Consider the following 27263-nt stretch of genomic DNA (forward strand, 5'->3'; position numbering starts at 1 on the left):
CTGCGAACAACTGAAGCCCTTGTCATGTGCCTCAAATGCCTTACAAATAATCTGTATTCAAACAACTCTTGTTACGGGACTCAATCAACCAATCAGTGAGTTCACAGCAACCTCAAACTCCTGGGCTCAAGCCATCCTCCTGACTCAGCCTCCCGAGTAGCTGGGACTATAGGCATGCACCATCATGCCTGGCCTATAAACATTCTTTAATAAAAATTTTGTTGGATAAAAGCATTTTTAGAAAATAAATTTAATGTCAATCAAGTTGAGCTCAAAATCTAAAATACAAAGCTTTCGTCTCTAATTGAGTTTCCATTATTCAATAAATTGATAGGAGAATATTCAGAGACCAAAATTTTCCCTTCTGGGAAAGAAACTCAAGTCAGGTTCTAATTCCCAGACTGGTAACTATCTTGACAATAATATCAGCATCCCGCAGGAGGCAGGTTTTTATTTCTTTGATTTCTTTCTTTCTTTCTTTTTTTTTTGTTTGAGACAAGTCTCGCTTTGTTGCCCAGGCTAGAGTGAGTGCCGTGGCGTCAGCCTAGCTCACAGCAACCTCAAACTCCTGGGCTCAAGCGATCCTCCTGCCTCAGCCTCCCAAGTAGCTGGGACTATAGGCATGTGCCACCATGCCCGGCTAATTTTTTCTATATATATTAGTTGGCCAATTAATTTCTTTCTATTTATAGTAAAGACGGGGTCTCGCTCTTGCTCAGGTTGGTTTTGAACTCCTGAGCTCAAACGATCTGCCCGCCTCGGCCTCCCAGAGTGCTAGGATTACAGGCGTGAGCCACCACGCCTGGCCTATTTATTTCTTTACTTTAAAAAATTTCAGAATATTATGGGGGTACAAACATTTTGGTTATATGTATATTGCCTTTGCATCACCCAAGCCAGAGCTACGAGCGTGCTCATCCCCCATACAGTGCACTCTGCATCCATTTGTTACAAGTTTACCCATCCCCTCCACCCCCTTCCCACCTGCCCAGCACCCGATGAATATTACTTCCATGTGAGCACCTAAGTGTTGATCAGTTAGTATCAATTTGACGGTGAGGACATGTGGCATTTGTTTTTCCACTCTTGTGATACTTCTAAAAATGGGATCTAGCTCCACCCAGGATAGCATAAGAGGTGCTAGTTCACCCTTGTCTTTTATGGTTGAGTAGTATTCCATAGTGTACAAATACCACATTTTATTAATCCATTCATGTATTTTTGGGCACTTCAGTTGTTTCCACATCTTTGCAATTGTGAACTGTGCTGCCATAAACATTTGAGTGCAGATGTCTTTATTATAAAATGACTTTTTTCCTTTGGGTAGATGCCTAGTAGTGGGATTGCTGGATCAAATGGTATTTCTATTTTTAGTTCTTTGAAATATCTCCAGATTACTTTCCACAGAGGTTATACTAATTTGTAGTTCTACCAGCAGTATAAGAGTGTTCCTATCTCTCCACATCCATGCCAGCATTTGTTGTTTTGCGACTTTTTGATAAAGGCCATTCTCACTGGAGTTAGGTGATATTTCATTGTGTTTTTGATTTCTAATTCCCTCATGATTAGAGATGTTGAGCACTTTTTTATATGCTGGCCATTATTCTGTCTTTTGCAGAATTTCTGTTCATGTCCTTTACCCACTTTTTAATGAGGTTGTTTGATTTTTTTCTTGTTAATTTTCTTAAATTCTATATAGATTCTTGTTACTAGCCCTTTATCAGATGTATAGCATGCAAATATTTTCTCCCATTCTACAGGTTGTCTATTTGCTCTAATGATAGTTTACTTGGCTGTGTAGAAGCTTTTTAATTTGATCAGGTCCCATTTATTTATTTTTGTTGCTGCTGTAATTGCTTTGGGGGTCTTTTTCAAAAATCCTTTGCCTAAGCCAATGTCTATGAGAGGCAGGTTTGAATACCCAGGACAATTAGACAGCTGTGCTTCAAGCTCCTTGCAGGTGGGGCCTGTACTTCCCTGGCTCACTGTTGTTCTCATCCTAAGCACTTATTAGCAAACAGCCGATGCTCATTACATTCCACTGAATAAACCAACTGGACCACCATTTGCCATTTCTTTATCTGAGACATGCTATCCTTTTTGAGTTTTACCATGTATCTACAAGTCTCTTTTTTTCCATTTCTGAATTCATGTTTTTTTTTAAATATCTTACAGTGAGTCCATAGATGGCTGGAAGAAAGGATCCCATGAAAATATTCTCCCAGTAATGGTTTGGAAGCAGAAAAGGTTACTTGTTTCTCAGGCTGTCCTCCCCGTCCAGGCACTGACCCTGAACAGAGAAAGCCCACACACACTGATGGTAAAGATGATTACACAAAGGAGAATTTGTTGAAAACACAATTCCTACAATTTCTCCTTTTCAGAACTCTTCTAAAACTTCCGATTTCCTTATATCTAATCTTTTTTTTTTTTCAAGCACCTGTAGCTTCTGAATAAAGTGAGACTATTCCCTTTACCAAGAGGATACTCTGCTCAGAACAGCAAAAGGCAGGCAGGACAGCGTTTGGGGACAAGCAGGGATTAGAGGTAGCTGATCCCAGGATGGAGTTTTGAAATATTCTATGAGTTTTCCAAACCACAAATCTAGAGGATTAATGTGTACTAATATTCTGTATACAGTGGACACTCAATAATGAGCTTCTTCCTTCTCAATGAATGACCTTTCTCATTCTTACAATAATCTTGCAGTGAGCATGAATACTTCAAACATTCCTTGCTCTTACAGCAGTTTAGCAACATAGAGCTGGAGCCTGTTCTGATAAGCGCAAAATGGAAGAAAGTTTTAGAAAGTTCCACCCCTGCTACTCCAGCAGGAGAAACAAGATTTAGGAGCAATGTTGTTATGAGGCAGGTGAGAACAAAGAGCTGCCTGTGTCTTCTTCTTCTTCTACGGTTTCAACTCAAAGGAGGCATGAACAGGGAATGGTCAATTCAGCGGAGCCCTGGAAGATGGAGGGTGTTTGTCAGGGACGGTGGGGAACTGGGGTGTGCTGGGGAGGAGAGGATTTAGAAACAGTCTGGGAGGGGTGAAGGTGACTCACTAAATTGCTCATCGACAATCTCCGGGAACTAAAGGAAGAGCCACAGGACACTAACGGACGCAAAACTAGACAGAAAGGAGAGATGAGGAAAGGAACATTAACCTGGAGGAAATCTGGAAATACTTCCGAGCCCTGAGCTCACCAAATCGCAGCCTGAGGCTTGGTGCCAGACGGTAAACCATTTGTTGCTGGGTCCCACAGGATATGAGAATCTCTTCTAAGATACAGGCCACAATCTTGCTTTCTTTTAGGGGTAAAATACCACGATGCCTCCCTCCCCCAACATCTACAAAAGTATCAGTCCCTGATGAATGGAATTAAAAAGGAAAAATAAAGTTGTATTCCACAGGTATTTCCAGACACACTGAGTCCTGGCCATTCCCTAGTCTATCAAATGTTCAGGTTAGAAGGCAAACCTCAAGTACCCACTACTAAATGCTAAAATAAGTTAAAGGTTTTTTATTTTTATAGCTTTTAAACTACAATATTTATAGTGACCCTTTTCACTAAAAAAATGATGTTCCCTTTTCTGAAAGGTTTTTCACTATTGCTGCCCAAGAGCTGAGCAGAAGTAATTCAGAATAAATTTTCATTTCTATGCAATCAGTTGATTAAAAAATTACAATAAAATGCAAAATTTGAGATGAATATGTATGAGTATATCCCCAATAACTACTAATTTAACATAATGATGTTCATATGGTCTATATGTATTTCCAAAATTAAAATGCATACACAAAAGAAATGCAAAGTTTTATAAGGTATACGACAGCATTATATGTAATCACTATCCATCAATAACAGCTTCTTGCCTTTTTTTCCAATGTTGCCAAGTGAAGTCACACCTGAATTGTTCCTCCTGACTACCACCACACAACCAACTGCAGCTGTGGGTCGCAGGCCTCAGGTAAGCACTGCGGGGTCTCTGTGGGGTGGTCTCAGGCCACTTTACAGAGCTCCTGCTGCTGATCGCCATGGCAGCAATTCCCAGTCTGGGCCAGACTAGCTAGAACTCACACTGGGCTAACCAAAACAAAATTAAGCAGAGAAAACATGGCTCTTGTGCAATTTTCTTGTCATGTTTTCCAAACTTTCACACAGCGACGCTTTCCAAAAAAATGCAGCGTAGAGCACCAATTCTTGATTCACAAATCAACAATTAAGCACCCCTGTGAGTCACTCTCGGGATAAAACATACACTGGTCTATCTGCTACCACTAAAGATCTGACTCCAGTTAACATGCCTTTTGGTGGGACCATACATTTAACCATGTGGTTTGACTTTTATTTCCAAGATTAATTTTCCATTTATGTGGGAGCTTGTGCCTTAACAGCATTTACCTATGATAGCATAAACAATAAAATATTTGACTTTTCTACATTAAAGAGTCCACATACCATGTTCTATGCAACAGCTTGACAAAAGCAAAGGTGTTAGCTGAACACTCCCCTTTGGTCACAGTTGAGACAACACAAACAGCCAGTATGGTGGCCATGAGCAGGGACACAGAAGCTAGACTGCCCAGGTTCCATTCTTCCATCACTTTATAGTGATGTGAACGAGAGCATGACGGTTAAGCTCTCTGTGCCTTAATCCCCTGGCCTATCAGAGTTGCTGCGAGAGTTAAATGAATGAACATATGTGAAGCTTTTAAGGTATCAGATGAATATACAAGATGCAAACCCCTCCCACTTTCAGCCATTTATTTTACCTATAAACTCCTTCTCTCCATCTGCCATAGAAACAGCTGCCATTGCTGATGCCAGATGCCAGTGGACACTGACAGCCTTCAGGACCTGCCACCTTGAGAGCTCCAGGACCAAGAGACCCTCTGAGTCAGCAGCCCACTTACTTGGCAAGACATCTGTGCAGAACCATCTAGTTTCAATGTCACATTGAGTCGAACCACCAAGGCAGGAAAATTACAATGCAAATGAATCCCATTTCTACGACAAATGAGATTTTAGGAGGCTAAAAGCATTTCTCATTCCCATTCCCAACACAGACCTGGGAACTGGAAATAAGTCTCTGCCAGTGATGTGTCTGTGACAAAGGCCACACCAGTGGTGAGCATTCATGGCAATGTTATTCTTTGGGTTAGGTAGTGTTAAATGAAAAACCTTCATTGTGGATGGCAAACTAGGAATAGGAACAGTTTGATTCTAAACCTGGATATACCTAAAAGTAATTAAGGGGGAATCCAAGGATCCATTTTAAATTACATGCGACCAGACTGCAGAATAAATAAATGAGTAGATAATACCTTCACATGAACCCTCATGTATATGATCTCCCTACAATGCCTGTCACCTTCCCAGTGCAGAATTCACTACAAGACAAGTCTGAAACCTATTCGTGAAGGTATGTGATTGCTAAAACAAGGCTGAAAGTTTTTCTTCCTTTTCCACTACAATGCCTTTGAGGCAGCTGCTACATCCAAACCATTTTTTATCACCTCCATACCACTTAGCAGCATTTTATTTGCACATACTGTGTATATGGTCAAAAACAAACAAACCTTTTTCCAATTAAGCAAATTCACTAAACTCAATTCACTGGACTCAATGAATACCATTATGATGGAATTCTTCAGAACTACTTAGTCTCCACAAAGTTGTATAGGAAACCCATTATTTGTGCAAGATATTTCGAAATTCACAACAAGAAAATCCAAGCAAATTGGCAGGTAAAGAAAACTTCTTTAGTCTAAATGAGGATCCAAGGTATGAACAAGAGGCGGTTAAGCTTTGCAGATTCTCCTGATATAACCCTGAGCATTACTCATAAGGAGCAATAGTAACACTGCATTAGCAACGTAGTTCTCTCCTTCAAAAGGCATCGAGAAGGAGGGAAGACTCTGTTAAATACTCTAAACTCTAATCTCAATTAGAACAAGCCACAAACAAAGCCACCATTACTACTCCAATATTTGAATGGGCCAGATCAACCTCAAATAGAAAAGAACAAAAAAAGTTCCACAGCTTGATACCATGCCCACAGCCTCCGGGAGCTGCCATGGGGCTCAGTGCTGCCGTCCCCAAGACCCCAGAGACTGTGCTGCATCTCTGTGATGCCAGAACACCTTTCTCATATATTCTACTCTGCAGGAAGGAGAGGCAGTGAGGAAGAGACTAGCATCACTGAGCACATGGTATACTTTACACATGGTTCTTGACATCTTATCTTATTTATCAATCCTCACTACAGTGTGAGGGGGAATTTATTAGCCCCATTTCTCAGATCACTAAGCTGCTCACAAGACTAAGTAAATGGCAAAGCTAAAATTAAAACCTACTTCAGGACCTTTTTAGTATATCTCCTTAACCCCAGAGCTAACCTTACAACCAGAATTATCTTTTTTTTTTTTTTTTGAGATAGGGTCTTGCTCTGTTGCCCAGGTTATAGTGCAGAGGTATAATCATAACTCACTGCAGCTTCGAACTCTTGGGCTCAAGCAATCCTCCCCACAAAGCCTCGTGAGTAGCTGGGACTACAGAACTGTATACAAAAAGAATGTAGATGCCCCACACAGCCATTTATGACAAGTCATATTTGCGGGGGCCTATTTTTATATAAATAACTAAGGACGTTTATTTTACCGATGCAGAAAGATGATTATTTTGGTTAATTACTAATTTGAAAGTCCTTTTCATAACGATGTCTGCTGGCTCGTTTATTGGATAACTTGATAGCTCTTAAAGCAGCAGGTATCGCGCAGAGAGGCAGCTTCCCAATTCTAGGCCTCAGTGGGCCTGTGCGTCAGATACGCATGGACCTCGCGGTCCTCGGGGCTGCCTTCCTAGCAGCGAGCGAGGCGTCACTCAGAGAAGCAAGCAAGCCCATCGCAGGCACCCGCACAGGACGTCCCCTGCCTGCAGTGCCCTCCCCAGGGCTGCTCCCCTCAGGAGCCTTCCCCACATTAATGGGGCTGCACCCCCTCCACCCCCCTTGGCCTTGTCACTCAGGTTTATTTTCTTCACAGCATCTTCCACCACATTCAACCATCTCATTTATTTATTTGCTTACTTTTCTACAGGTCTTCTCCCCTGGATCCAACAGCTAGAAGCTCTATGGAAACAGGAGTGTTGTCTCTCTTGTTCCCTTCTACAACACTGTCAGGCACAAAATGGTCACTTAATAAATATCTGCTAAATGAATAAGTGAAGCCCTTGGCTCACATCACCGAGTAACTAGTAATACTTGAGACAACGGTGATGTTTCCCTGAATAACTCCACTCTTTAGGGTCTGCTGGAAGACCAAACAAGCATATATGCAGTGTTGTTTTTTTACAAATGCCTTAATAGTGAAAATTTCAAACATACACAAAAGGAGAGAGAATAGCATAACATCACATAATGTCATACCACATAACATAACAACATAAGTAACCCACCTTCAATAATTATCATTACATGGCCAGTCTTGCGCAGGTAAAATACTATATACTTAATGCTGCTAAAATAAGGTTGTTAGAGAAATGCAAAGGCAACATATGTAACCAAAATGTTTGTACTCCCTAATATTCTAAAATTAAAAAAAAACTCATATTAATATCTAATCAGAAGCAGATTCCTATCCAGTCTAGGGAAACAAACTAGCAGATTACAATTTCCAAAGGGCTCATCTAGGTTTCACATGGTACCGCGAATAGTAACCACTCCTTTTCCCAGGGACCTCAACCCTCCTGTATCAAGAAGAAAGCTATGAACACCAAAAATAGCTACCCTACAGCCCCACGGGGTCAGCCACGTCTCTATTCCTAATGCACTTGGCGGCTGCTTTACCCACCCGGATTTGACCTGCTCCATTATCTAGTTTTCCAGCACACATAGCAGATAGGACAGCCAACACGCAAGGCTGAAAGAGGGCGGCAGCTGGACGGTGCCTCCTGACAGCCCAGTACTGTCACAGCAGACAGAAGCCAAGAGCAACCCCAGCTCTTGTCACCATGCAACAATGGATGTGATGTCCAGCGGACCCTAGCCTCTGCTTACAACAGCGGGGAGAAATGGCAACATGGTGAAAGGCCAGTGTTTGAAGGAACAAGCTCCAGTTGTCTGGAAAATTAACTTACATGAAAATACTTACAGGTGGGAAACATGAGAAGCAGGCAGAGTTGCAAAAAATTTTTTTCGTTGGAATAAGAGTTATTTTAGATAAAGACTCTGGCCAATTTCAATTATTCAAGATTGAGCTTGTCTGATTTTTGTTTTAGTATTTTGATCAAAAGGGTATGATTAGTTATCATTTCAGTTTCTGTCTCTATGATGTGGTCAAGGCCAAGAAGGCAGAGGAATGACCAACAGAAGAAAACATATGGCAATAAGGCAATCAGCAGGCCTACACACCTGTCTTTAAAAAAGAAATCTTAAAAAAAAAAAAAGATAAATTAGTGTCCCTAATGTCTTCACCTTCACTTTTCCCACTTACCAAAAAGGAAGGTAGGGAAGGAGGTCAGAAAGGAAGAAAACCTTTTTCTTCTACAATCATCAGAGACAACCATCATTTTCATTAGTGTTTTTATACAAAAATCTTTCTCTGCTTGGAGACATTCACAAAAAGAAAATTTTGGTTTGAGCCCTTTTTGTTATTCTCCTACTTTTGTAGAATATAATTCTAAGGGCAATGACTATCCTTTAAAAGCTGAGACCTTATTCTTTTCATCAATTGACAAATCTACTTCTTCACCCTACTCTCATTTAAAAGTAAAGTACATACTGTTTGGCATGCATACTCTAAATCGAAAGTGAACTGAAAATAAGTTTGCCCTTAAAGGGTCACATCCTCCTTCAAGATAAATGGACATATCTTAAGGTACTAGAAAAATTCCACTGCAATCCTGAGACGGAACCAATGTAAACAATGGAAAACATCTACATGATGCCTTTCCTTGAGTATTCAGAGGATTATTGCAACAAGGTATGCTAATGGTGGTAGTATATTGGGGGGATATCCCATAATCAGACATGTTTTTGAACTCCTGCCACTTAAGTATTCACAAAGCTTGATAGCATATCAAGGGCTCTGAGAACGCATGCCATAAATAAACTGACTGAACTTTATTTTGCTGCAGAACCATCTTTCCCTATGTGGTAAACATTAACATCCAGTTCAAGGGAACACACTTCAAGGAAAGCTGAACAAATTTCAAGTAATTACAACCAGCTAATATAGAAAAGTATACTCCCAGTCTCCCCTTTATGAAGGAGGAAAAACAGACACATTCAGAATCCTACTTTTAAAAATGTTAGAGGATTGTAACAATGATGCCAATAACCCTTTAGTGCAGTCATTCCAGAAAATTTTTCTAAATTTGAAAATAAATGCTTCGGTCACTTCCAGAAGGGTATTCTAAAATGAAACACTGGGTGTGCCCCTTCACTGACTCCCTTAGTGGGGACACAATGGAGCAGAACATCTGCCAACAAGTGACAAGACTCAAGGTGGGGAGAGGAAGGGAGGAGAATGCCCTGGGAAAGCCAAGCACAGGAAGACCAGAAACTCTTAGTGTCTTCCTGTGCTCTAGAGATTAGCCTGCTCCTAGTTCAACCATCTTCAACCAACCTGAAGCTCCAAAAAAGGATTAGCCCTAAAAGGAGTGATCACAGGGAAAGGCTTGTCCACAAGGTCCTACAGACACATGGCTTTCATTCCAGACCTAGGAATGGAATGAAAGCCCCGGTCAAGAGCTAACAGTCCCCTGGAGAAGCTGAAAACAGTCCACTGTCTAGAAGGTCTCCAGAAATGAGAATGTCCGATAGTTCCACTAATGAAAGTAAACCATTTACAACTTCCCAGCTCCGACTCAACAGATCTCGCCATAAAGAAGTCACCAACCCTTGAAGCTTTAAATGGTAAGCTGACTTTCAGAGCTTGGGGTCCGTATGATTTTTCAAATACCAAGGAAGAAACAAACCTGGAGAATGGAAAAATAAACTGTGGTATTCTTTTTTTTTTTTTTTTTTGAGACAGAGTCTCACTTTGTTGTCCAGGCTAGAGTGAGTGCCGTGGTGTCAGCCTAGCTCACAGCAACCTCAAACTCTTGGGCTCAAGCGATCCTACTGCCTCAGCCTCCCAAGTAGCTGGGACTACAGGCATGTGCCACCATGCCCGGCTAATTTTTTACATATATATATCAGTTGGCCAATTAATTTCTTTCTATTTATAGTAGAGACGGGGTCTTGCTCTTGCTCAGGCTGGTTTTGAACTCCTGACCTCGAGCAATCCGCCCGCCTCGGCCTCCCAGAGAGCTAGGATTACTGGCGTGAGCCACTGCGCCTGGCCTAAACTGTGGTATTCTATACAATGCAATATTTTACAAAAGTGCAAGAACATGGACTGTAGTTCTACATGTCAATGTGGAGGAATCCCAAAAAATAATGCTGAAAGAAGGAGGTGAGGCCCTGAATAATATATTAAGTACGATTCTATTTACATAAAGTTCCCCCAAAAATGCAAAACTAAAAATATATTACTTGAATATATATAGGTAAAAGTAAAACTGTTTAAAAACAAAGGAATAAAAACACAAAAATCAGGAAAGTGAGGTTATTTGGAGGGCAACACTGCTTTGGGTCCATTCTTCTCAAGTATAGGTTGTTTTTTCAGCTGGATGGAGGATATATTGTTATTCTTTATTTGCACATATATGTTTTATACATTTTTGTATATATGATATATTTCACGATTTTAAAAGTAAACAGTGATTCTCCTCAAGTCTTAAAAAAGAAAACAAATTTTAAAAATAAAGTGGATGAGTCAGGGGACTTTAATTAGGAGAGATTCATCAACCATGGTAAGGTCAAGAAATGTCCCTGGAATTCAGTAAGTCTTTGCAATTAAAACAGTCAATTCCATTACATCTTCCCTGGTCCAAAGATCTGGAGGTTGCCAGACATGATTCTCTGTATTTCTGGCATCTGATAGTCTAGTTTCATGTTTGTGGGAAGACAATACATGGTGATTTGGGGGACCCTAACAGACAGTGATTAGGGGCACCCACTTAACAATTAAGGAACACACATTTTCAAATGAGCCACTTAGACAAATGACAAGGGACAGCAAAAATGCAACAGACCAAAATCTTTCATAAACTGCACTCCAAGAATCACACAAAAGTCCTTTAACCCTTTCCCAAAATTCCTCAAACTTTTTCAATCACCTTTTCACTAGAAGCCTCCAGTTCTTATCTCAGATGTCAGTGTGGGCACAACTCTAAAAACCTTTCTTTAAGATTCAGCCAGCTTAGCAGCCCTGAGAGAATGACAACCAGTATTTACACAATAAGCTCTTTATGGCCAGGCCCCTCTCTCAATCCTATAGTATCTTCAACACCTACTTCCATATCTGATACACAGAGGTGCTAAAAAAGCGTTTACTTTAAGATAAGACTTTATCATATAACATGCTCACAGGATAAAAAAAAAAAAAAGATATGACTCAGGAATTTTAAAATCATTTGTTTAAAACTTTCTAAAAAAATCTCAAGGATCATTAAATAGATGTATGTTAAAACTGTAAGATATCATGAGCAGAGATGATATTTCTAATCATATATTTGAGATTCTATTTATTAGCATGCTTAGAAAAGTCACATACTCAGGTTCCAGCAGGACCCATACTTGATTTGGGACATTTTCCTGCCATTAATTACAATACTAGCTAGAGCTGCTTATAATAGACATTTCTGAACAACCCCTAGTCTTAAATTTGAAATGAAGTTAAATTTAAAAGCTTAGGTTTCTCCTTGGACTAATCAATAAAAGTACTTTTATAAGTAAACTTGCAGATTTTTCAATCACTCAACTAATAGGACTTGCAGGTAAATGAAATGTCTATAAGCAAAAAACAAAACTTCTACTGAGGGAAGCCCCTGTTAAAGTCTCTATTTATGCTGGACTAAATATTCTTTTTCTGCCCAACTCTTTCTTACAAACACGACAAAACAAGGAGTTATAGGAAGGACAGCATTGTGAGCTGGGAAGAAGTGGATCAGAAAGAGCAAGACAGAAAAATGAAACTTAAAAGAAGGCTGCTGGCCTGGCAAAGTGGCACACGTCTGTAGTCCCAGCTACTCGGGAGGCTGAGGCAGGAGGATCGCTTGAGCCCAGGAGTTTGAGGCTATAGTGAGCTATGATGATGCCACTGTACTCTAGTAGGGGCAACGGGGCAAGACTTTGTCTCAAAATTTAAAAAATAAATAAATAATAAAGTAAAATGGGAAGGGCTGTGGGAAGAGTTGGTTTGACGGAGGAAATGAGGAGTTTGATTTTAAACATGCTAACTTTGAGATGCCAACAAGACATCTAAGGGAAGAAGGCAAGCAGGCAGTGTATGTACACATGAGGTCAAAATGAAAATGTTTCAGGCCATGAACCTGGATGAGATTCATTTACTGCCTTGTGTAGAGAGTAACCTTGTCTACTCGACAGCATAAAGTAAATTCACAGTTTCTTCGTCATCACTTTAAAGAAACCATCTGGTAGATGTTTCACAAGAGAAAGCAAAAGATTTCCTCGACATTTTACTAGGAGAGACCATAACCAACAACATCCCACAGGCAGGGCAGATAATCGATAGTGTGTGTGCACTGCATTTAAACAAAGTTTGACACTTCAATACTTAAAATTAAGGATTATGTTTGATTAGCAGCATTCACTGAGAATCAGACAGCTTCCAGAAGAATGACAAAGGCAAACAGTGTTATCTGTTTGAAGGGTTTGTTCAAGAGTAAGGAGACATTAAAATGTCCATTAGCTCTGGAAATTAGCTACTAATGAAAGGATACTCGGATAGGAGAGAAGCAAGTCAGAAGGAACAGTAATTTAGTAGCACAAAGAGCTATATTTACTAAAGATATCAGTTATTCCTAACCTGCCTCAACCCAACTCTCAAGAGAATCTGCTGTGCCCACAGCCGTATTGATGATGTCATAATGTAAAATGCTCATCTTATAATGAAGATGTTTGAATCAAGCATGTAATTGAAGTGGTCACCATGTCCAAGTTCCTATCAATTCAGAAAAGAAATGTATTGTTTATCTTTTGTTAAAATATAAGAAAGCCCAAAAATTCAGTTCTTGTAAAGTTCGTGAGTCCCTAAATTTATTTACTTCCCGGTCCATCTCTTAGAACACATTTAGATGGTTTTTCTCATATTCAGAACAAAGTTTCACTGGCTGCTTCTTAGATAGAAGGCATCCCTGATTACGCACCTGCTGGAAGAGCAGGAGACTAATAAGGAGAACAATGAAATTTTCTTTGATGTAAAACCTACTTAAAATCTAAATGTGCAATAACTGGAAAATGTTTAAGTATACTAGGATGTATTCAGATGATAAACAACCTATAGTCAGTGGTGCCTTAAAATGTAATCAAAATCCAGCAATTTCAGTTCTGGGTACATACCCAAAAGGACTGACAGCAGAGATTTAAACAGATATTTGCACGTTTATGTTCACAGCAGCATTACTGGCAAAAGCCAAAAGGTGGAAACAACCCAAGTGTCCCATCAGTGGACAAATGGATAAACAAAATGGGATATATACACACAATGGAATATTATTCAGCCATAAGAAGGAAGGAAAGTATCAACATGCTACAACATGGATGAACGGCATGTTTTTATCTAATTCTACTTAGATGATATACCCAGAGCAGTGAAATTCTTTGAGACAGAAAGTATCACGATGGTTACCGTGGGCTGAGGAAGAGGGTAATAGGGAGTTATTGTTTAATGGGTACAGAGTTACCGTTTGGGATGATGAAAAAGCTCTGGACATGGACAGTGGTAATGTTTGTACAACACTGTGAATGTGCTTAATACCAACGAATTGTGCATTTAAAAATAGTTAAAATGGTAAATTTTATATTACGTATATCTTACCATGATAAAAATACTAATCAGACTACAGCTAATTTCCCACTTTCACAATTGCTGGGTACTAAGACTGAGTAAGAGAGTGAAACTCCTCTTAGAGAGAGCAGGATGCTGAGGATGTGGGGAGGCTGGCCCACACAAGACGACAAGCAGCTCGGACTTGGCAGGCTCTCAGGTGAGCCCTGCAGCACCAGAGCACCAACACCAAACACCCCAGAGGCAGATGCCAGTGGACAGTGACAACATTCCGACTACTCGCAATCATCAGCCAGCTGATATGAAAAGACAGACTTCAGCAAAAGAAAGGCAGTTTAGAATCTTTATATCCTATATAACGTGGAAAATCGTAGGCTGTGAGAAAATACAATATATGAAAGCCAAAGATCTCCTAGAGAAGTTTATGTATCTATTTCCCAGGCTGGTTTCAACATGGTAAAACAAATCAAAATCTGTAAGCTAGTAACCTGGGCCAGCTCACCTCATCTTCATCAGCCTTTGCATGGTACGGTTTCCTGAACCAAAATGAACACCACCCATGTATGAGCTTCTCTACAGCGCAGGTATTTTGTGTGAACATATTCCTGGAATTTCTTATTTTCCAAAATGTTCAAAATACTCCAAATCTGTCTCAGATGAAGTTCAAAGAAATCTTTCCATACCAGTTGGAATAGATAACAAAAGAAAACAGATATCATGACAGCCCCAGAGCCCTGAGGTGAGAGTGACAGTGGGTCCAGACAGCTACAGAAGCTGGCAATAACCAGGTGCCAACTACGTCAGAGGCACTACCAAAGGCACGGAAGCCACGATTAGTCCTACTTCAATGACCAAAGTGGCACTTAGAGGGATCCAGGGAAAACGAAATTCAGAGTTCATTTTATTCTGCTATATCTGTTACACTACATGTAGTCTACAAAGCAGCAAAAAGCCTCACTATAATAACTTCTCTTTGCTGCTCTGTGTCATGCTGTCCAAGATACTCTAACACTAGAACACCAAGAGTAAGAAATTGTGTTTCCCTGCTTTGAGTATCAGCACATGTGTTAAATGTCCTCAAAAGATAACCACCCCCCAAATGATAATGATTACAAAGGTGTTCGCAAAAGCACATCATAGAGGTCATATCAAGTCCTAAACTTCAACTTCAGAACAATTTGGGTTAGGCTAATGATTTAAACATGAACTTAGAAAGACCGGTATAGGATGGAAATGTTGAAAAAATTTAATGTAAGATCACAGACACTATAAATAACACAAAAGCTAAACACAAGATTACAAACAATTTGATCATGTGCGCATTCCAGAACAAGTTCATGCCACAAGCAATAAATCTAAAGAAAAGAATTTCTCCAACAAAACAGCTCTTCAAGGAAAAGGTACAGGAATCTCACAATTTTTTAAATCATTACCTGCTTTGTAAAAATTAGAATAAGATACATTTTAGGCTAAAAGCCAAATTTTAGTCACTTGGTTTTACCTTTCTAACCTCCTTCCCTAGCAGGACTGAAGCACTTTAGTAATGCTTCAAGACTACGCAAACACCTCAGCCAGCCTTGGGGACAGCGGCACTAATCCCACAGCCACAGACAACGGTCAAAGACACGGTTGAGAGACAGCTGACGGTCAGGGCAACTGTTACACGAGACACACCGAACCTTAAATCAAAGAAAAGGAACTAAAAATGGGGATCCAGTCTGCCTGCAATACTTAAAAAGATACCATTTGTGAAGTGTATTATCCCTTTGCTCTTTGAAGGATAAAATGAATTAACAGGTGACAAAACTTGGCCACGTGCTAAGGAAATTAGAAAGCAGAGCAGAATTACCCCTTTCCTGGAAAAAGCCAGAATTTATTTTGAAACGTTCATGAATATACATTAAACCATTTGGAAGCATAATGTTTACTTAGGAAACAGATGAGTTAAGTATCAGCTTCCCTAGAACCCACAAGTACCATAAGAATTTATAATGGGGAGTTCACAAACGCCTAATTCCTTAGCTTCCTAATATGGGCAGTGAACAATGAAGTGACAAACAAATTCCTCAGGTGAGAAATCATTTTTTATAATAACAGATTCATGAATTTCCATAGAGACAGTAACCACTCTAACTTCCTGGAAACAGTGTAATGGGAAAGGAACTTTTAGTGTTATCAGGAAAAACACCGTTCAGAAACAGTCTTGCTTTTGCTAAGGTTGTCTGAGCTTAGAGTTCATACAAAGGCTGTGTGTTCCTGCCAAATTGGCTGAGCAGGATGGAAGGTTAATAAGAACCTGGATTTGCCACACTTTGCCATCACCTTCCCCCCTGGGACAGAAAATGCAGAGTGTTAAGTAAGTTTCCACAACAGACCACAGGGCTGGGAAGAGAAAGGGGGCTGTGGCAATCTTACTACCACTCCCTTAGCGTTCAGAGGGTTTTCATATGTTTCTAACCAGCTTCACTTGATCATTGTGACAATGCAAGATGTTCACAGGGCCAATATTCCCATTTACAGACTTGGTTTTAATCCAAGAGTTTAAGTAATGTGCCTAAAATTGGATACAATCAGACCTAAAAACTAGTTCTCTGGATTTTAAGTTCTGTGTTTTCTCAACTAGCCAATATCCACGCTGATTTGCAATTGAGACAGGGCCTTCCTAAAATATCAACAAAATACACATATACATATAATATCTTTGGTGTTCTTTCATGGGAAAACACTGCATTCTCGAAGCTTTTTCATGTGTGGTGTTACATCATATTATTCCTAAAACTGTACGGGCCAAACTATGGAGAGCTTTCACATGATACAGTGCTTTTCTAGTGGCAACGTTCTGTTGTTGGCTGACTGGTTTAGTCTGTTATTCTCAGTTAATCCATGAGACTTGGATTATATTTTGGTCTTTATTTACTTGGCTACTTTAGACAAATTCTTTACTGTTCTTTCAGATTCTGAGGAGACCTTCCTTTTCTACATGGACATCAACTTGGAGTCATACTCATGAAACAGCATTCCATGGGGTCTTAAGAGAAGTGATGTGACATAAAAGAATCCATTATAACTCATCGAGCTATTGGGTACCTACTGAACACTTAACCATGTGTTCAGCACCACACACTGAAATAAGAAGTGACAAATGTGCCCTTCTAAAACTCACATCTTGCGAAGACAAAATAAGAACCAGGGACAGAGAACACTGCATTCTTGAAGCTTAGTTTTTATAATGACAACACTGTAAGACTGAACAGTAGGGGACAATAAGAACTCTATGTGTTCATGAGGGTGTAGGTACCAGAGACTCCAAAAAATTTTTAATTGTTGTTTCTTCTGATGATAATGGTAATACTCTGTCACTGGGGAAAAAAATAAATGCAGAAAAGTATAAAGGAAAAATAAAGAGCCCTGAAATCCCATTATGCAGCAATGAGATACCTACTGTTAACACAATGGTGAATTATCCTTCTAGATTTTTTTCTATACTTCTTTTCCCCGCTATGGTTCTCAAACTGTGGACCCCAGATCAAGAGCATCAGCATCAACAAGAAACTCGTTAGAAAAGCAAATGCTTGGGCCCCACCATAGACCTACTGCATAAGAAACTCTGAGGGTGAGACACAGCAATCTGTGTTTAAATATGCCCTCCATTCCTGCAAATCACACAAGGCAGGAAATAAAAAAAAGGCCCTTCAGGTGATTCTGATGTGTGCCAAAGTTTGAGAATCACTGACATATACTATACACACATACATGGACACATACACACACACATATATATTTACATATAGCCACCCTCTTCCCAAAATGGGGTTATGGCACACATACTGTTTAAATTTTTAAATCCATATTTGGCACCAAGGTTGAATCTTAAAAATCGCCTAAATATTGCATAAGTACCCTACTGAATGCCTCACACATGGGTGAACAGTATCTCAAAATGCTTCACATAACAAATGCAATTAAACACTAAGAGACAGCCAGACTGAAACATTGCTGGCTGAATAAACAAGTCATTTTGTAGTAACATTGGGACCTCATGAAATCCATTTTTAAAAATCTGAGTAGTTGCATAAGGTTTTTAGATCTTTTGCAAAAAAAAAAAAAAATAAGGAACATCTGCATTAGCTTCTCTGCCCTGTCCATGAATCTATTTTGGGGTTACTTAGAAACTTGCTTTTGTTTTCCAACATTGCAGCACTGAGCAAATAGCTCCCTGACCCTCCAGTCTGACACACCGGAACTGTCATCTCCACGCTCATGCTTCCCTCACGTCCACCCCACCACAGCAGAGCACTGCCACACAAATCCCAGAAAGGCAACGCAAGCTCCAGCAGCTTTTTACACCACAGGCCAGCGGCCTGGACTCAGATCAGAGAAGGAGGGCTGAAGCAAGGAGGCAGACTGTGAGAATGGAAAGAGAAGAAAACTGGGGTAAGTAGCACTGACATCCCATGGAGATTTTGCTTAATTTGGCCAAATTGTTTCTCCAGTTCTGAAATACATACCTTTCCAATCTTTGACCTTTCAACTCACATCTAGAGACCAAAGGCAATGTAGCTTAAAGGAAAGACGGAAGGTTATGGGTCAGAATAGGAGCTGGGTTCAAATCCTAGCACCCCTGCTTCTGGGTTATGTGGCTTCCAATAAGTTACCATAAGACTTACGGCCCTCATTTCATAAAATTATATACTTTTACCTACCCTATAAGAATGTTATAATCCTAGCACAGGAACAGCCCCATAACAAGTGATTAATAAATGTTAATGATAGTAGTTCAATCTTAAAGGGGAAGGGTAACAACTCAAATAAAAGAGCTCCAATTGAAGTGCAATAACTACTGAAGGAGGAGAAATAGCTAATCATCATTTAATCTTTTTCTCTTTTGATGCAGGAAGGGGATTACACGCAGGTGGACAGGTACCAGGAGGGCGAGCACTGCCTATGTTAGGGAGAGATGACCCACAGGGTGGACAGAGGTACGGAGTGGACCACAACCAAACCACAGAATCAACGACTTTGCTCAGGGACTAGCCTCCTTTAAAAAAAAAAAAAAGCTATGTACTGAAATATTTTGTCTTTGGGTTGTAAAAAAATGCTTTGTTTCTTCTATCTTAAAGTTGAAGTTTTTTGTTTGTTTTAATTACAGACTTTGTTTCTTTGTTACTTTTATTTATTTTTTTATACAGTGGTCTATGTTGCCCAGGCTATACTGTAGGAGCTATTCACAGGTGTGATCATGGTGAACCGCAGTATTGAACTCCTGGCCTCAACTGATCCGAGTCTCTGTGACTACAGATGTGTACCACTGTGCCTATCTGTTACTTTTTAAAGTGGCCATTTGACCTGTATTAATAACAGCGGTTTAATAATATCACTGCACTCCAGCCCATGTGATAGAGCGAGACTCTGCCTCCAAAAAAAAAAAAATAAAAAAATATATACGTATACACATACACACAAATATATAAGAATCCACATGCAGAAACCAAAATTAATGAAGTCATCCCTACCTGTAAGAAATAACTAGGAAATATAATACAGAAAATACTTCCTTTTCTTATGGATGTTTTCTCCATTATAATTGGGTTGCTCTTCTTACTAGGAAATGATGTGACATAATTAAGAGTTTCATTCATGCAAAGCCATTTTATTTGACTCTACAATAAAATCTCATTTTTATGGCTGTTTTTCCTGCAGTAGACTAATGTCATACACAATGACTTACAATTAAGAGAAAGAGGACTCCTGAAAACAACTTCTAATAGGAAACCCTAGTAATAAAAGCACAATATAAGAGTGGAAAACTAATGAGAACAGCCAGAGGGAGACCTGTTCTAAAAGAACAACATAAAGTTGAAAGAGGGAATGGAACTCTGATAATTAGGCCACTGCCCTAGGGGAAAAAAAAAGTTTATAATATATTTTATGTGAAAAAGATGAAGAGTTCTGGTTTTGACTCAGAGTAGATACTTCCTGGAATTAATTACAAAAATAAATAGAAGAAATTTCATAATCTTCTTCTGCAGACAATAATTCAATCGGGTTTTCCAACCTAGTTTTTTATTTTGGCATTTTATTAATATGCCTTTTGAATTTGGTGACATGGATAATAAATGGTATCCTTCCTCTGATTGGGGTAGGGGTAAGGGTAAAAAAATAAAAACAACAGAAAACACTTTCAGTTTCCTTGTGAATTAGAATAATTATTCTTGGATGGTTGTGGTAGTTTACACCTATAATCCTAGCACTCTTGGAGGCCCAGGCGGGAGGATGGCTTGAGATCAAGAGTTCGAGACCAGCCTAAGAAAGAGTGAGACCCCATCTCTACTAAAAATAGAAATAATTAGCCAGGAACTATTAAAAACAGAAAAAGTTAGCCAGGCTGGTGGTGAATGCCTGTAGTCCGAGCTACTCAGGAGGCTGAGGCAGGAGGATCACTTGAGCCTAGGAGTTTGAGGTCACTGTTAGCTAGGCTAATGCCATAGCACTCTAGCCCAGGGGGAAAAAAATAACTATTCTCCTCAAAGCAGATTTCTAAGGAAACAATAATCAGTGAGATCAATAACTTCATGAGTAGTAAAACCTCACTAACAGCCTGCCAAAAATTCTGCTTTAAGTTAAAAAAAGTCTTCAGTGTTGTTTGTGCTCTCATATTAAGGGCCAGTAGGCTGAACTGTGATACAGTCTAAGAGAGGGAAAGTCTATGAAAGTTTAGATTCATCCCTAGAAAGCAGCATAAGCTAATCCACAAACTTTACTGAGAACCATACAAGCAAGTATCAATTGGCAGCTACAAGAGCTGTATATTTACACTGGTCTAATAAGGAGTGAGTGAGAGGTAATATACACAGGTTGACATCTTCCTATCTATAACAACTCTACAGTGGAGATTTTTCATCACTATTTGAAGTTTTTATACTAAATCTTGATTTTGCTAGGGTTTTTTTTTTCAGATTAAATTTAGAAAAAAAATTGGACAGCCTCACACAGACTGTCTGGTTTTATTGTTAAAAACAACAGGATGGGTGTGGTGGCTCACACCAGTAATCCTAGCACTTTGGGAGGCTGAGGCGGGAGGATTGCTTGAGGCTGGGAGTTCAAGACCAGTGTGAGCACCATTATGAGACCTCATCTCTATAAAAAATAGAAAAATTAGCTGGGCATGGTGGTGTATGCCTGTAGTCCCAGCTACTCGGGAGTCTGAGGCAGGCAGAAGGCTTGAGCCCAGGCGTTTGAGGTTGCAGTAAGCTATGATGATGCCACCGCACTCTAGCCCAGGTAATAGAGTAAGACCCCAATAGAGTAAGACTCCAAAAAAAACAACCTTCTTCAAATAGAAAACACTATCCTATGGCTAGATTTTTTTCGACCATGTATTATTAATACTTCCTTCCCCCATCTCCCTACTCTAGTTCTCATATTTCAAGTAATCAATCAAAAAAGCACACTAAATAACTAATGTTCATTAAGAAAACAACTAATGAAGTTTAAGTAAGCATAATACTTACTTAAGTATTCTTACATGAACCAAGTAAAATGTACTTTGGACCAAGTTAAATACATACTCAGCCTCAAGTTGCCAGTATTCTTTGAATAAATAAGATAATTAAACAAACTGGAGCTAGAAAGGAATAGAAAGCAGAATGACCAAAAAAGCAATTTAGATTGTTTAAAGTAAATTGATTTCCCAAACTGGAAACTACTCTGTGTACCATTTCAAAAGGAATGACTTTTGCAAGTTATGATTCTAGGTATTGGTGAAATATAAACTCCCAATACAGAAGTAAGAGTGTGAACTTCCTTGGTCCATTTCTACCTTCAACAAAAAGCATTAGAAATGCCTTTCTTCTAATGGGGAATTTTAACTCATTCGACCCGCCTGCATAGATCCTCACTAAAACCTGGCACAGTGGCTTAATAACCACATTTATCTCAGTCAGTTCCTGGGGCACCTTTCAGAACTATCCCTCAGTCCTGCTTTTATCTTATTACAATGCAATGTAACTATGGAAACACAGGATTTAGAGTTATATTTTCTCTTATAAATAAGGAGAGCTGCTTTTTATAATCCAATTCCATCTAAATTGTGCCATTTAGGGTCAACTTTTATTAGTATTTTTTTAAAGAATGGGAAAAAATAAATATTTAAGTGGAAAAGAAAAAAAAGAAAACCAGCATTTTTATAAAATCCAGGGCAAATTTTTTCTTTCATAATTACAAAGGAGGCCATATTTCGTTCTCTTGTACTACTAACTAATGGCCAGAGCATGTTGGCCTTCTCCAAATCATTAAGTGACCCTGGTGAGGTCAGAGCAGAGGGCCCAGGCTTCCAGTCCTCACTTGCAGGTGGGAAGAGAAAAACATACCAGCTGCTAAGCCAAGACAAGAGAGACTGAACATCACTCCATTCCTAATGAGGATCTTTGAATTCTCCCTGTGCTACATGCTCCTGAAGGTAGACAGTCACATGAAATATTCTAGCAGGTAGCATCCTGTTAATAGTATTATATACAAAAGATCTCCAATAATGTCATAATAAAAAGACATTTAACAATGATACTCTTGTACTAACTGCATGTCATAAATATAGCCACTGTCCAAAGTAGAATGTGGCTCAATTTTTATTAGCAACAACCAAACACAAATCTATCAGTCTTACAAGGATCCCTGACCCTGCAATCAGGAAGATCCTGTATTACTTATTACTGCAACACCTGAAGCAAGTTCCTTTACACCCATGTGCCAGGCTTCTCATCACTCTAAGGGCAACAGCAACTTCACTGCTGGCCCCAAATAAATATTCAGTTAATGAAGTTTAGTTATTTTCATCATTTACCTGGGGAGGGGGAGGAACACTTAAGCGGCCAAAATGTTAATGGATGGTTCTCTCTCTAATGATCATGGGATTAGAGATATTTTTTCTTTTCTTATCTGTGCTTTACTGTAGTTCTCAAATTTTCTGCCATGAACACTTCAATGCCTTAGTAATCATTTTTTAAAATAAATTCATCACTGTCCTGAATAAATGTCATAATCAGATTTTAAAGAAACATTGTTCTTCGCAAATAATTCCTCCTAAGGACAGTCAGTTTGAGGCTCAAGCCCTGAGCCATTTCTACTGAGCCCCCATGAGACCAGCAAGGGAAATCCAGTGTCACAGACCCTGGCTTAGCTCCAACTCTGCTGGGGGAGATGGGTGCAGGGAAAGGCTGGCACCGCAATCCTGCCGGCCCCCACCTGTTGGAGTGGCTCAGTTCAGGGACAAGTAACACATCCACGCTCTCCTGTCTTTGCCAAGTGATGAGCAGCTCAGCTCTGAGGCTGGGCCTGTGCAGAGTACTTTTGTAAAAGCACCCAAGTGACTAACACCTAGCCAGTGTTGAGGGCCACTGCCCCAACGGATCCATGAACCTCTAAGCATTAATTCCCCATAAAAAGGAGAGGCAATTTTAATTCTCTCACAATTCAGCTCTCTCTCCCTATCTGTAAGAAGAGGAAATGGGGCATGGGCGCTACTCTTATAAAGCCTTATAAAACTGTACCTTGTAAACAAAAATTTTTTATCCTCCTAGATAAAGTATACAACAAGTATAGAACAAAAAGCTAGTTACTTTCAAAATTCAAAATCCAATTTATACTACACTGATTAGTATAAATGAAGCTTTAAAAAAGATAAATGATACATTCCCAACCATATTCTCGAGTACAGATAAAATCTGATGGTTTAATGGGCTTTAAAGAGATCTTAAAACCACAGTATCTTCTACTCTTTAAACTTTACCCCTTTTCATCTTATGCTGTGTGTGGAGGTTGTTTTTTTAATGAGAACATACAGAAATTTCTCCCAGTGAGAACACAAAAAGGCCCACACTGACCAACTCGGACAAATAGGGAAGATTAATAGTAACTTCGTATCACTTACATAAAGCCAATGTTACCTTGACACCATTAGAATAATTCTAGTCAGGGGGAGGCTGAGCCTCTCTTTATTGCCCTAAACTTTCAACAAGATTCCTCTATCGGGGGGTTTAGGGGAGAGTGAGATTTAAATACATGCACAAATATATGCTTCACGTCCCAAGCAAATGTTAAAGAAAAAAAGGGTCCGGTGTGGTGGCTCATGCCTGTAATCCTAGCACTCTGGGAGGCCGAGGTAGGAGGACTGCTTGAGTTCAGGAGTTCAAAACCAGCCTGAGCAAAAGCAAGACCCTGTCTCTACCATAAATAGAAAGAAATTAATTGGCCAACTAAAATATATATATATAGAAAAAATTAGCCGGGCGTGGTGGCACGTACCTGTAGTCCCAGCTATTCAGGAGGCTGAGGCAGGAGGATCACTTGAGCCCAGGAGTTTGAGGTTGCTGTGAGCTAGGCTGACGCCACGGCACTCTAGCCCAGGCAACAAAGTGAGACTCCCTCTCAAAAAGAAAAAAGAAAAAAAGGAGGTAGAGGGAGTTGCAAGTATTGTGTGCCAGGCTGGTACCAAGCATTTTATACATTTATTTCATTTAATCACAGTAATCCTATAATGTGGCTACTATTGCCCTAGTTCATAGATGAGGCTCAGGAAATTTTAAAAAATCGTGAAATCCTGGAAAACATTTAGGAGATTAAAAAAAATCACAAAAGTCAGCAATGCAAAAACCTCGAATGTCTGTAGTCACATAATGAATAATATGAACATTGTTTTTAAAAACATATCATTCATTTCTGACAGGCATAATGAAATTTCTACAAAACAGATTTATGTGTTACATTTAAATGTGTTTGCATTCCCTTAGAAAAAATATGAGTAGCAACAACCAAAATGTTTGTTAGTGGAAAGGAAAAAAGGGAGTGTGGAGTCAGGACAATCCAACAACCCAACATGGAGAACAGCAATTGGAAGTCTCTGGTAATTCCAAGAATTGTTATTGCTGGTTGGTCCTAAATCAAGGGAAAGCATACTCTCAATATACATTAAACTTGGGAGGTGGCAGTGACCGGGCAGGGATCTCAAATTGTTTCAGTCCTTTGACCTTATACAGCTCATCTTGTATCTGATGGAACCTGCAATAGCGTAATCCACAGTTCTGAAGACACAGTAAATCTAAATGTGTTGTCTGGAAAAAGTGACAAAAGGTCTCTTCATGTAGTTATGGGAAGCAAAGGCAAAAGTACCTTTAAAATAGAGCACTAGGTGATTTACTGAGGCCTTTGAACAGTAAAATTATAGAATTCTAGAGACAGACATCTGCATCTAAAGTATCACCACTCATTTAACTATTGGTTAAGAATAAGAATATACAAGAACATACCCTGGTTTTAAACAGATTATAATTCAATCAGAAAGCACAGGGCCGGCCGGGCGCTGTGGCTCACGCCTGTAATCCTAGCTCTTGGGAGGCCGAGGCGGGCGGATTGCTCAAGGTCAGGAGTTCAAAACCAGCCTGAGCAAGAGCGAGACCCCGTCTCTACTATAAATAGAAAGAAATTAATTGGCCAACTGATATATATATAAAAAATTAGCCGGGCATGGTGGCGCATGCCTGTAGTCCCAGCTACTTGGGAGGCTGAGGCAGGAGGATCATTCGAGCCCAGGAGTTTGAGGTTGCTGTGAGCTAGGCTGACGCCACGGCACTCACTCTAGCCTGGGCAACAAAGCGAGACTCTGTCTCAAAAAAAAAAAAAAGAAAGCACAGGGCCTGGCACATATTAATAAGTGCTCAACAAAGACCTGCTGAATGGGGAAGAAAAAAAAGAAAAGAATGGTAATGAAACAAGCATTCATAGATGGTAAAATAACACAAATGTGACCAATGCAGTAAGAAAGGTATGAAGTATTCCTGGAGTTTGCAGGGTGGAGACATTGCTCCCAGCAGAAGAAATCACGAAGGGCTTCCTGAAGACAGAATGGTCCTGAGAGGTGCGGGGATTCGCCAGACTACCCTTTCGCCGAATGAAGAATTGGGCTTATTATATCATGGCAGTCTTCATACATATGCTCACAGCTTGATCTAAACCAAACTTCATGCAAAGAATAAAGAAACATTAACTTTTAAATATTCTTTCCTTGCAGAAATCTGACAATTAAATCTTACTGAAATGTCAGAAATTGGTATCTCGGTTCCATTTAGTCCACCAATCATTAAATTCAGCCTTGCATGGCAAAACCCCATGATGGTAAAGAGATGAGTCATTTAAATCTATTACATACGCAATTGTTATGCAAGCAAATTGGCACAAATTCCTCCTTCTTTAAGACCTCCATTATTTGCTTCAATTGAATAAAAGTATAAAGAAAAACAAATTTCAATCTTGGAAAACCTCTAAGGTGCTCTAGGATGCTTTCCTGGTTCTCTCCCTGCCCCTTTCCCTGTGTGTATCTGCTACATATTAACAACACTAAAACAACAGAAGACATCTATAAACAACAGTTCCTGAAAGGAAGACCTAAGACATTCCAGTGCATATCTTAGTAACAGATGTTTCGGTGCCACATCTGAAATCCAATACTTGGCAAAGCAGTGATGATATACTTCACTGTAACACAACAGAGAAATATGTTATACTTGATTTGTTTGTATTTATAATAGCTCCTCAAGGCCATTCTAGTTTAAGTTTATTATTCTTCAACACGCTTGCTGTCACTGAACACAGTCTTCTTCAGAGTCTGAGAGTCCAACCATTTGAAATGGAAATGAAGTCTCACAGAGGCTGTACTGGAATGCTACATACCCTCACAGGATTGGAGAATGCTACCAATTACTGAGTCAATCTCACTTCACAGATAGGTAACTTGCCCAAGTCAGCGAGGCCAGTCCATGGCAGACAGGAGCAGAGCCCATGTTCCTGGACTCAAAGTTGTAACTAACATATGTACGCACCATCACAGCTTTCCTGGTAAGGCTACAACGATCTCTGTTAAACAAGTAAGTCCTGACTAAAACACAGATCCCAAGTGTCTTCATGGTAGATAGGAAAGGGGGAAAAAAATGAATGATTTGTGGACATTTTTTCTACACTAAGTTTTTAAATATTTTTGTTCTAGTTTTCTGTTTGTTTCAGAGAGGAGTTTAAAAGTTTGGGTGGATTATCTAGTGGATTGGTATATCTGTATCCACAGTGAGAGTTGTTCATCATAAAGCAATTGCTACATTTATTATTCACTTATGTAGCAGGCATTTTCCTAGACTAAGTAACTCTGTTTGGCTTGGTTATGGTAGTAGCAGCAGTGATGGTGGTTGTAATGTTAAGAAAGTAGTAACAGTTAACATGACTGAACACTTACTGCGCCCAGCACTGTTCTAAGAACTTTATATATACATTTTTCCTTTAATCTTTTGACACTAAGACATTATTC

The 27263-nt window shown here is 39.5% G+C and overlaps 1 protein-coding gene and 1 pseudogene across 1 annotated transcript in view; one reads left to right on the forward strand and one right to left on the reverse strand.

Annotated features, from left to right (window-relative positions):
* Positions 1–27263, reverse strand: part of KIF13A (kinesin family member 13A) — a 198487-nt gene that overhangs the window by 132303 nt on the left and 38921 nt on the right.
* Positions 5343–27263, forward strand: part of LOC105865109 (small ribosomal subunit protein eS12 pseudogene) — a 31704-nt pseudogene continuing 9783 nt past the window's right edge.

The sequence above is a fragment of the Microcebus murinus genome, chromosome 15, assembly GCF_040939455.1.
Source record: "Microcebus murinus isolate Inina chromosome 15, M.murinus_Inina_mat1.0, whole genome shotgun sequence".
Classification (NCBI taxonomy): Eukaryota; Metazoa; Chordata; class Mammalia; order Primates; family Cheirogaleidae; genus Microcebus; species Microcebus murinus.